We start from the raw sequence: 12,683 nt of genomic DNA, 5'->3' as shown, positions 1-12,683 counted from the left end.
AAAAACACTTTCTTTGCTGTTGCTAGATGGAAGGAAAATACCCAGCAGGCCCAACATGTTATTCTGTTAAGGTTAAAGCACCATAATAGAATAAAGGGGAATCTGCTTCTTTGACATGTTTGCAACCATCAGTTCACTAAGTTTACCAAACATACTTTTATCAGCAAACATTCAAGACAGCCTACCCTAACCATATCTGTTTACTGGCCGGGACTCGTGTTTATGCTCATCGTTCAACACATGATGGGCCTCATTACGAGTATGGCGGTATGTGGTAAAACTGTAGGTTATCTCCAATTTCTACCAGTACTCCAAATTATGAGTTTTGATATTGAGTGGAGGATTTCCACTAATGGTAAATCCACAAAAAATACCAGATGGAGTTCTATGGACTCCAGAAAATGGTGATTTCCACCACATACCACCACTTGTAGTCCTGTGGTAAATCCACAGGACCAAGTGGTGGTAACTGTAAATCCCTCTGAAATACCTCCAAACTCGCAATAAGGCCTGTGGTGCATTGCAGAGGTGAAATTGACTTTGCACACCAACTGGGTCAAAACAAATAAAAACAGACGTCTGCACATAACACTCCATTCAAAGGACCTCACTACGAGTTTGCCGATGCAGTCAATTGCTTAGAGTAATTCCATTGGTACCACTTCTTTTGTGATAATAACATTTCCACTCACTTTATCGCACCGACAAACTCCGAGTTTGAAGGTGAAGTAGAGTCTGTGCCTCCTGAATACAGCTGACAGTAATCCCACCACATGACATGCAGACATCAGTGGATTCACCATAGCACAGAATGACTTCTCTCAGTTAATCTACATAAGACCCCTATGGAGTCCTGTGGATGGACCCCAAAAATGGGGATTACCACCACTGGAAATCCAGTGGTAAATCCACTGGACCAAATGGTGGTAACGGTAAACGAGTTTGTCAGTAAAACCATTGAAAATTTGCATAATTGCTGAACCCTACATTCTTGCCAAGAAATGTTGCCTCATTTGGAGTGTGGTATATTGTGACCGAGCCATAAACAAACTTGTGAATCCATTCCTATAATTTATTCGGACTGTACTATATGTACTGCCACCTTTGCCGCACCACCAAGCTCCACACTTTGTGGTGAACTGAGGATTTACCATGTGTATAATTTGCATCTGTGGGAACTCCTCAAAATCCCTAACAAAGTCCTATGGACACCAAGTGAGGAGACTAATCCAGCCCTACCACTTCCCATAATCTGGCAGATTATGCTAGATTTTAGATTGAATACTAACTCAAAACCAGACAGCATCCAATGAGTCATATGTGAAACTGAACCTGACTCTGAACCCAATTCCCAACAGCAGAAAGACGAGGTCCTTATTGCCTTGAAAGTCTGGTCCGAGGTCTCGCACCTTTCGGACGGATGTGTTCACAGCAAAGAAAAGGAGAGCAGGAAGGAGGATTGAATAATAGTATCTGAGAAGTCCCTTCTCATTCTGAGCAAATGGGAGTATCATTGGCCTCATAGCTGGGTCGATCATTTTCCCATGTGTGGCATTCTCTAGAACTACATGCATGTGTATACAGTACTACTACTGACTAGAAGTCTGCACCTTGTTATGGGCATGGCATCTGTGTAATTGCAGGGATTGTTCCTAGTTTTGCTACACATGAAAAAAGTAGCCACTCTCCCAGGAATGCCAATTCACTACAATAAGAAGTCCAAAACCACATTAACACTCATAGAGCTGTCTGATGCTCATGATGCCGAAAACCACAAATGATTGCTGAATAAGCTTAAGTGCATGGCGGGCATGGCAGGAGCTCTCAGGACTTGCTAGCCACTTATATATGGGACAAGACCAACAAGATTAAGGGCCTGATCACGAGTTGGGGTGGTAGCCCTTAAATTCTGCTTTAACATTGTTACTGCTGCATTTAAGGGTCTGCCCAATCTCAAGTCTGGCGTGTTTACCCCCAGCCCAGAGCTGGGGTGAAACACGCTGGAAAAATTCCCATTTTTGGCGCCATTACCACCTGTGTTATTACTGCGTGGTAATTGCGAGTTGGGATACTGCTTAACTTGTGATGAGGCCCTTAAAACAGAAAATTAACCACTGTGAAAGTTACACGTGGTGTATCTCACAGTTCCATTGACTCTACGTAGCTGTTTAATGTACTTTAGACCACTCACCTCACTCCATTGAATCCGTCCCTCCTACAATAAACATGCATACAAGGAATTCACACATTCTGCATAACTTATATGAATTCAAAAAATACTACTCAAATTATAACCATGGTGGCTTTTATAATACAATCCTGTTCAACAGTGATATATAGACTAACAATGGTGGTAGCCATGGAGGGCCAATTATGCCCCACCATTGGCTAACCATTTCATGGGTTATTTCGAAGATAGAGATCCTTAAATGGGACTCCATGTGTTATGCGTATACCACATTGAGTATAAGAGAGATGATATGCACTCAGAAAAATGTTTTGAATGTACCCTTGCACTGAGATAATGGAAGGATATCATGTGGAAAGATGTCTGCATGCACCATTGAACATCATGTAGTGCTGAGTGAAATCTGACGAGGGCAGACTGATGTCATGAAGAAGATGTAGGAGGACATAGTGAAACGATATGAAAATACTTAAGAGTGATGATGTAACTGAAGTGACAAGAGAAAAATGTACAAAATGATGAAGTAATCATGTATGTAAACGAAGATAAAGTAACTTGCTGACCAATAAGTGTAAATGTGCAGCAATGCAAGACAGATGAGACATATAGAAGCTTTCTATAAAGGAAAATATAACATGCAATGATGGCCATGATCGGAAAATGGATGTCGGCTTGTGTAAAGATTCAATCCAGCTACCTCAGAAACAGACCAGGGTTACAGAGTGAGGAGACGTTGCAGAATTAACTTTGTGTGCAAAACCAAGAGGAGTCTATGTTGGCCTGGGATCAAGGATGTTATTTGAGGAAAAGCTGCAAAGTACAAGGGGAGACAGACAGATAAGTTATGGACTCAAGACATATTTCTCTTAGAATAAAGAAGAAGAAAACATGTACAAGACCCTAGTATTGGACAATTAACAATCGATAAGGCTCCTAAAAGATGGAGTGAGCAAGTGTTTAGAGGCCAAGAGGAGCAATGACACACAGCATAATTGCATCAAATAGCAGTAAATAAGAGGTCGAAATGCACACATTTGCGGTCTCTTCACACGTGGTTCAGAAGTCGAAAACAAGGGCTATTCATTAAGATGTGGATGAAGATAGTGATGTGCTGACACTCTCTTGAATGTCCCAGAATAGAGAGCGAGCTACATGGTCAACTACAGACGGAAAACGTTGGCTCATGCTCAGACTGATGAGAGATGATGGACTCATTGGGAAAGTGTAGAGTAATCTGGCATGACTCAAGCACCTGGATTTCGATTTGCTTACGTGCTGCTAGATGAGCCAAAATTCCAAGGTTGTGTGGGAATGGCATCCAATCCGTGGTTCTATGGGCCAACCTGCTATACAATGTTGCATAGGCCAATCCGCTGCTATTTTGTCTGCTATAATCAGTCTTATATGTATTCGAGGTAGTTCAAGATGTGCCTTATAGATAAGAGACAGCCAATGAAGTACTAACCCATATGTATTCTAAAGAAGATATGTTCCACTAGCCATTCCCTCCCATCGATAGGTTTTATAGTTTACCATGTAGGATGATATTATAGTTAAGTTTGTGTGTGAGTGTTCAAGCATCAGCCCGATGTCTGCCAGTTTGCCCTGCTTTATTGAAATGAGAATAAAGTAGTACTTTGCCAATTTCTTTGAGTCTGTCCGGTTATTTGGTCTGAGATATTTATTGGTAATCCCATCTAGCACAAGCGACACTTCAAGGTGCTAGAGCACATTTTTGTAGAAGAGGATAGTTCTGGTCTTATCAACGTAGGTCCAGATCCAGACCTCCGGATGCTCGACTGCCCACGCAATTTGTCAGAAGATTGCAGGGCTTCCTGTGGAGAATAGAATGAAACAAAACAATGTGTAAGAAGATACAGTTGGCATGTCCCCCTTTGACAAAATTCCTGTCTGGTCCCTGCAGGTGCCCCGTGGACAGAAGGAGAACTGGTCGGTTGAGGGAGAGTCGATGCTGAGGGACTCGAGCTGAACCACGGACAGAAGTAGAACATTGAAAGTGGCAAAAATAGGGAGAGAGTCTGTGTTGTAAATAATATACATATATAAAAAGTAACAGGATTTTGGGGGACTATAAAGAAAAGAAGTAGATACCTTGATTCCTGGTTCCAAGGGATAGATGGATATGCACTAAAAAGACTCCAATTAGCAGCATCAAGGATTAATGGGGCAGGGCCAACAAGAAGAGTGCGTATCAATCTCCAAAATGGGGTAACAATTAGATGAGATACATTAACTAAAGATGGTAAAAGAGGAGTATGCATACATTTTAAACACTGCATATGTGTGGGGTTGTGAGGCAGGCATGATATCACAGGTTAGACACAAAGATAAAAGTTTCAACACCTTTATTAAGCTTTGAATGTGGGGTTGGAGACTTCCTAGCTGGCCTTATTTTTATAATGGGAGTAGTCAAACCATTAAATAAAAATTATTAGTCAGATTCAGTCTAATCAAAATAAATCTTGCTATACTTTTTCAATAACTAAGTGATGGGAAATAAGTCAAAACGAAACAGTGTATCAAAAGAAAGTCAGAATGGTAATGGAGATGAATAACACTCTCTTCCCCAAGCCTAAGTAATAAGAGATTGTTAGGGCACTTGGGTGGCTAGTTTACACAGTTCAATGGAGCACCGTTTTTACAGGCAGCCCTTGCCTGCATCTGAATTCACAAAGTTCAACAGCATACTGTTCATTCAGGCTTCCCTCGCCTGGTTTGGCATCAACTCAAAATGTTTCATAATAGGCTTCCCTTTCCCAACAGTTCAATACTTGTTTAACACGGGGGTTCCCTTCCCTAACAGTTCAACAATCCTTCAATGGTTTAAATGACAGAGACCTTCACAAATACTCAATATTCGCTAGCCCTGTGTGGGTCAAATATCTCATTGATGCTTTCACACAATTGTGCCCTGGCACTTCTTTACTTCATAACACAGTAACAAAGACTTTTGCAAACACATAGTATCTTGCTTGGCCCTGTGTGGGACCACTCGGTTACTAAGGTTGTCTATACAGTACCTGCTACTCGTATTGTACTTAACTTGGTTGTGTCCCGCCCGCACTATCTTTCACAATCTTCACTTGGTTCTGCCCCTGGCACTATCGTTCACAATTCTACTTTTGGATCTCAGACCCTTTTTTAAATTCTCATTACAGGTCCCAGACCCTTTTCCGATGCATACACAAACATAACAGTTCTTATTTTACTTTCGCTCATACTTCGAGCCCTTAATAATTCACAATCTCAAAATATCTCTCTTCACTTGTGTAAACGTACACGCAGCCTCGCTCTCACTTAGTTTCTTATCACACTCTTTCAACAATGGACAATTGAAGATTTCATCTTCTTTGTGTCTCTCGGAATGCGCGTGTCCTCATTTTGCAACATTGTATTTCACTCACGTCTTGCGCCTTTCACAAACCAGGATCCCTTCTGCTTTGAACTCACCGGCTGTGTTTCTCTTTATCGCTTGTTGCCTGTCAAGGTCAGGGTCTCTTCCGATGCCCCTCCAACACTCTCAGGCCTTCTTGCATGCCCAGGCAAATAAGCTGCTATGCCAGGATTTCTGTTTAGAGTTTGTTTCCTCAAGCAACCCCCTCCTGGCTCCTTGGAGACACGGCTACCCGGCCACGCTTTCTGTGGCATTTCCACCTCTCAGGCCCTCAGTGCCTTGGCGCTTTGTTCTCCCTTTACAGAGTTTGGGGTACCTAGGTGACCCAGTTTGCCTGTCTGCTCAACCTCCAACTCGTGTTCCTTCTTGGGCTCTAACTCGCTCACTGCGTGATTCTATGCTCCACCTCTTATACTCCTTGGTAGCCGTCAAGTTGTTTCAGGTGTTTGTGATTATGACTAAGTGCCTGACCCTGCCTGGCCTCATTACTGGGACAGGACCATTGGATATTACTAACATACTCTGCGCCAATCCTTGGGCAACTTCATATCGGCCCTACATCCACCACAAGCTCAATATCGATCCATAAGGACGGCTGTCCCTTCTCCCATCCTGGGGACGTCAATTGTGGTCTTGAATTCTTTGTTATCTCCCACATGGTTCTTTCAATGCCTTTGGAAGCATAGTGTTGCATTAACCAACGGAATTACAACTACTGAGCCTGATTCGTCTTCTACCAATGCCAATAGTTTGGAATCCTTGGCCCATGGCTTTAAGCAACCACCATTCACCTTCTGCACTTCTTGCATGTAATACGTCTTCAGAAGATGAGTTGCACAGGACACCATTCCTTCTATCCATCCCTTCTTTGTATGCACTCGTCCATAGATCAACTTTTGAGTTTGTTCCCAAAATCCAGGTGATCCTGCTATTTCTGTCACATCAGGACAATTAATTCTCTTTATTTCTTCAATGATCACCTCATCCAGTCCTGCAGCAGGATATACAAGCATCTTGCTCTTTCATCCAGGCTCCTTCTCCATTTCTGTGGTCATCCTTGTATGGAAACAATAATTTTGATCTCCATCGAAAGGTCGCCCAACTTCCTTGAAACTGTCCTTGAGTAGTGCATGCTGCAAGATGGCTGGGGCACTTCACATCATATGCTGAAACCTGATTCGAAATGAAAGTCCTTACTTGTTTCATGGTATGGGGATGAAGGAGCAGACATAGCAACTCTCATCAGTTGGACTTTCCCCCACCTTTTTCATGTGTTGATACCACATGTGATTCCCTAGGTGACCTGCATTATCTAGATATGTATTTATCCCTTCTTTATCTTCATCTGCATCTCTTATATGTCTCCCAATATATTTATAGAGATCAAGTCATTTGTCATTATTCGTTTTCATAGTGGGGAGAGCCATAAGAGCTCCTTCTTTGGTAGAAACATTAAAATGATAGAGACTGTGAAAGATGAGGAACAGAGAGACAATGAGAAGAATCATGCAAATATATATCATGCTTACAAATCTGGAAACCATTTCTCGCGACACCCTACTGCTTGCTGAACATGTTCACTCTCTATGATCATGCCATCTTCTTCATTAATCAATCTTAATACAATCATCACATTTCTTTTATGTCTGCAACTGTATATTTTGTACAATTATAGCAATGAGTCTTCTTCTCACTGAACTGTTTTTAGGATCCTGTAAAAAGGTGTGAATATTGACGTCTCTTATAACAAGAGATTGGAGTATGAACACAAAGACAGCAACCACAAGCCGATGGACATCACTGTCAGGAGATACCATGTGTTTTATATCACTTAAAACAAATATTCTCCACAAAATTATTTGGATATTGATATTGTTTCCAATTTCTGATCAAAACTGACATTTAGGCATAACTCTGATGCATTTTTCTCTGCTTTAATATATTTCTAAAAGATCATTTAAAAATTCCTGGAATTAACTGCATGTCCTTGCCCTTCCTGCTAAAATATATATAAGGAGTGTCTATTCAATTCCAGTCCAAATAAAGTATGTGTTAATCACTCGTTGCTTTATTGTCCTTCTTCTTAGTTATTGATCACGTCTGCACACACAGAAATTCTTCTTGTCTTGCTTCTCAATCAGCAACGGTGGGAGAGAGGGTCTCGCCTTTATCAATCTTCATGTCGTTTAAGTGGAGCAAAGCTCTTCTTCCTTGAATCTTAACATCTGAAGGAGGCACTTCTTCAACACAGAATAGGCCATCAAAGCGAGGCTCATGCCACTTCCTGGTGAAATTCATGATCAGGACTAGGTCCCATACAGATAACTTGGGTGGTGTTAATAGTTCACTTGGATTGGTCACCAAATCATCTTCTTCTGTGTTCTTAGACCTTCCCCCCCTGATGCTTCACTTGATCTGAAATAAAAGAAATACTGGAAGTCATACACGTCAAATAATTATGTATATCTCATCACCTAAAGCTTTGGCTTCACTCTGGGCATCACTCCTAATCCTAGACAGAGGTGTAAGGGGCATTCTCATTTGACGTCCTGTAAGTAGCTCATTCGGGGTCAGGTGGTGGTCCAATCCTGGCTGATTCCGAAGGGGAACTACAGTTCAGAGTCACTGTACACCATCACTTCCTGCCCTTCATGTTTCTCAAGTGCGACAATAAGCGCTACTAATTCTGCTTCTTGCGCTGAAAAATGAGTCAGGAGTCTTGCACTTGCTACTACTTTGAATTCTCCATTTAATCATCTGTGTCTTACTACTGCGGCACCTGAATGCCTTTCACCACTAGCCTGATACATTTTTGAAGAACCATCAATAAACATAATCTCCCCTCACGCTAAAGCATTCTCCTTCACACGGGGTATATTATCATAAAATTCAACATATTTGGCATAGTCATGCACATGATAACCTTCTTCTACGGGTTCAGCTATGAACGTGGCAGAGTTCACTATTTTACATCTTACAATTTTAATCGCTCAGTTAGAAATCGTGTACCTATTGCTTCCTGCATTCCCAAACCCTGTCCGTTTGTCAGTACCGCCACTTTTATGGCAAATGTTGACAACTTTTTCTGAACTAACTTGGCTTCCTCGATCTTCCTATTCCCAACTTTTTCTTGTTTTTCTCTTGTAATAACTGACCGTGGTGCATTATTGTCAACTGTATCTCAGCCCAGGGCTTTGCTTCCATCCCTACTTGATTTTTCATTTGCCTCTGTACTGGCTTAGTCAACCCCTGACATAAAATGTGGTAAAATAATGCCACTGTCTTTTCTCACAGCTTGCGAGTTTCAAATTGCCATTTCTCCTGAATATCCTAAATGTAAGCAATAGGGTCTACATCTTCCTTCATTTTACGTGTCATAAATGCACCCATATCCGATGTGTAAGGATACTGTAACCTGAGAGCCCTCCAAACGTCTGCTCTAAAATTATTGATCAGTACTTCATATGTTATCAGCCCTCTCTGCAAGAATGGCTACTAAGAGACCTTTTATGTCCCCTTTGGCCAGCGTATTTCCTCCTGTCATTTTCTCCCCTATTATATACCCATTTCCCAGCCCCAAAGTCAAACCAGGGAGCTTGCATTTTAAGTTATCCTTGTCCATATGTGGCCATGGAATATATTGTGGGCTCCACTCCCCCTTCTCTAACAATGGGAACTGTGTGAACCTCATGCCATAGTCGGATCCCACTATTAGCCTATCCATGGAAGGGATAATCATCCTTGTCTGTCTTTTTGTCAGTAATTACCTTAACCTACTTACATATGGTGGAACTCTCCCTTCTCACTGTGTGACCGTCCTTGGGGATGCTCAGGCTATGCTACAGGATTTGGCGTTCTATCTTTAGGTTGTTCCAGATCTGACCATCTCACTTCCTTATCCATTTGCAGGCTTCCTTTAGGGACACACACGCTCCCTCCTGCCCCAAGACTGGACTATCTTTCCTCAACATATATGTCTTGACCCCAACTAGTGTGATTATCATCACCCTCACCCTTGTCTAAATTCAGTCTACTCAAAGACAATGCCCGATGTTCATTACTGAACCTTTCTCTGAGAGTATAGTCATGAGCTTAACTAAATCTTCTCTGCATCTTTCTTCTGTCTCACTGCACACCAAAATGTCATCCATGTATTGGACTATTGCACTTTCGTGCTAAACATTGCCTAGATCCATCTGAAGGACTCTGTTAAAGATTGAAGGGGACTCACAGTACCCCTTGGGCAAATGAGCATGTTTCAGGTGAATATTTATATACAAATAGGAAGTCAAATCCTGTGAGTCTCTGTGAAGGGGAATTGAAAAGAATGCATTCTTTAAGTCTACGGGCCTCATTACAAGTCCGGCGGTAATCGTGCCGGTAAAACCGGCAGGCTGCCGCCAGTCTTGTACATTTTACTGGTGCCTGATTTGCTGGAAACACCAGGGAATTACAACCCCGGCGTTCCAGGAAGTCAGGCGCCTGTAATTGTAAATCCCCATTCCCATTTGTGTCCCATAGGACTCAATGGGAATGGGGACCACGGAAGAGCCGGCTCTGTTAATAATGGTGCCGGTGCTTCCTTGAAACTCTGCGGGTGGGTGCCGTTGCGCCCACCTGGTCTGATTTTGCGGGTGGGACGAACTCGCCCCCAGAGTCGTTCTGTGCTGGACCTGTAACAATGGTGCATGTAGGCTTAATGAGGCCCTATGACTGTAAAATATCTGGCCTTGCACAATATTGTTGCAGTGTTTGGAACTAAAGGAAACTCAGCTTTGACTATCTTGTTTAGGGTGTCCTTTATGAATCTCCACGATCCCCCGTTGATTTTTTCACTGGGTACATAGCAGTGTAACATTGAGAATCGGATGGTACTAATATTCCTTGATTCATTAAAGCAGAAATGGTCTCAAATATGCCTTCATCCTCATCTCTGGATATTGGATATTGCTTTTCATGTGGCAATAGGACTCCTGGATGTAGTTTGATTTCAAATGCTCCCACTCCTTTTAATAGACCCACGTCCTATGGACTCATGGACCATAAATATGTGCCACTTTCTCTAAAACTTCCAGGAAATATAACGGTTTTGCATTCTGACATTGGACAGCATTTTGTAAATGTACTGTTTGACCAAATAGTACTTCTATTAGGCATTAACCCTATCAGTGCCAATTGGAAAACACTCAGTGCCATGCTATTTTCTATGATTCTTAGCTGTTTCAACTCAGCTGTAGCTGACTAGAAATCGATAATACTATAGGATAATCATGCATTTTTTGTTTCAGTATATTTTTCTCTATAAAATGAGCCAAAAAGCACACGTTTGTGTCACACCCTGAGGTTACAAGACATAATTCAATATGGTGGACACATATCACTGTAAAGGGTATATATCACTAACGACAAAGGTAGCACTTTCAGAAAAATATTTTTTTCTGTAGGTAGATGGGCAAATTTCAAGTATATTATGTGTGCTGCTCAGACAAAAAACAGAAGTTTCTTATTTTATTTTATTTATTTATTTTTTTGGGCTTAGCGTAAGTGCATCCCATGCGTGTCAAACGGTAACTTTTTTCCAATCCACAAATATAATGAAAAAGTAAAAGGAAAAGACCAATAATTTAGAAGCATCATTAGGGAATTCAGGTTTTACTTAGTAGCAATATGATGCAAAGGAAAATAAATATTCTCAGAGGTTCTGGGTAGTCTTACATACATTTCAAAATGGCTGACATTGTTTATTACCCTTGCTGTTTTTCCTGCAAGAATCTCTATTGCAGAACTGGAACTAAATAAAGTCTAGTAAATGGTTTGTTCTGGTATTTATGTTTAGTCAGACAATTTTCGAATGTGTTATCTCTGTATGTGAGCCAATGGGTCACAGAGTCTTTGTATCTGACCTTTGACCTTAAAATGCACTACATTCAATGTTTTTGTCATCATATCTTTGTAACCCTAGATCTGTTTGTCTTGATTGCAGTGACTTTTGAAAGTTAATGACATGTTCTCCATAATCCATTGTGTAATATTTTGAGAGGTTATGACATTTGACCTTTGACCTCACAATAATAAAGTGAGAAGTGCTTTTTTTGTTAATTGTTATACAACCGTGGGACCAATTTTGACAAATGAGGTGTCTCTTCGAAAGTCTTGATTTGTGTTTTTTAATTCATGTATCGATAAGGCCTCAGGTTTTGTTATTTGACCTTTGACCATAGAATTTCCCACCCGAAAGTGTTTTTTGTTGTTGCTATGCTACCATTTAGCACATTTATATAAAAGAGGTGTTATTGGAACAGTCATGTTGGGTACTTTGACTTGGAGGCATTAAGTAGTGTGTAGGGGGGTATGACATTTGACCTTTGACCTTAGAATGAGCACTTACAAAGTGTGTTTGTAATTTCTCAGCAACCATTAATTTGAATTAGATGTGTGGGGTATCACTGTAATGGACATGGTATGTCCTACTCATCAATGGGGCAGATAGTCAAAGTGGCATTTTTGTTTGACCTCAGAAAAAAGGATTATAAATATGATTTATGTGTTATATTATGACAATTCTTGATCAGTTTTAGAAAAGGGTGAAGCCAACACTAATGTTTCGGTATGTACTATCACATCTATTGGATATATAAGTCAAGTGGAAATGATCTTTGACCCTTAGAACAATTATTCTCAATGCGTGTTTTGCTATTGCTTTCGAACTTGCTTCGATTTAGACAAATGTGGTGTCATCTCAATCCCATGGTACATTCTTTCGTATAAAAGGTACAGATAGTTTGAGATGCTTTGGGATTTGACATTTGACCCCTAAATCATTCAACTAAACGTTTCTGTTATGCTACCATGAGGTGTTGTTAGAATGGTCATGTACTTTGTCTTCTATACGTCAAGAAGGGCATGGGGTGGGCAAACATTTATTTGATTTCAATGTGTGAGGTATCACTGCAAAGGTTATGGTATGTGCTATCTCATAAATGTTGTAGCTAGTCAGAGTGGCCATTTAATTTGACCTTTGATATCTGAATATTCTAAATATGATTTTCGGTTGTATTTTCCCAACTCTTGAGCAGTTTT

This window comes from Ambystoma mexicanum, chromosome 3q, assembly GCF_040938575.1.
Source record: "Ambystoma mexicanum isolate Mex_15411 chromosome 3q, UKY_AmexF1_1, whole genome shotgun sequence".
NCBI classification, from domain to species: domain Eukaryota; kingdom Metazoa; phylum Chordata; class Amphibia; order Caudata; family Ambystomatidae; genus Ambystoma; species Ambystoma mexicanum.
Note: the sequence above shows the minus strand (reverse complement) of the source record.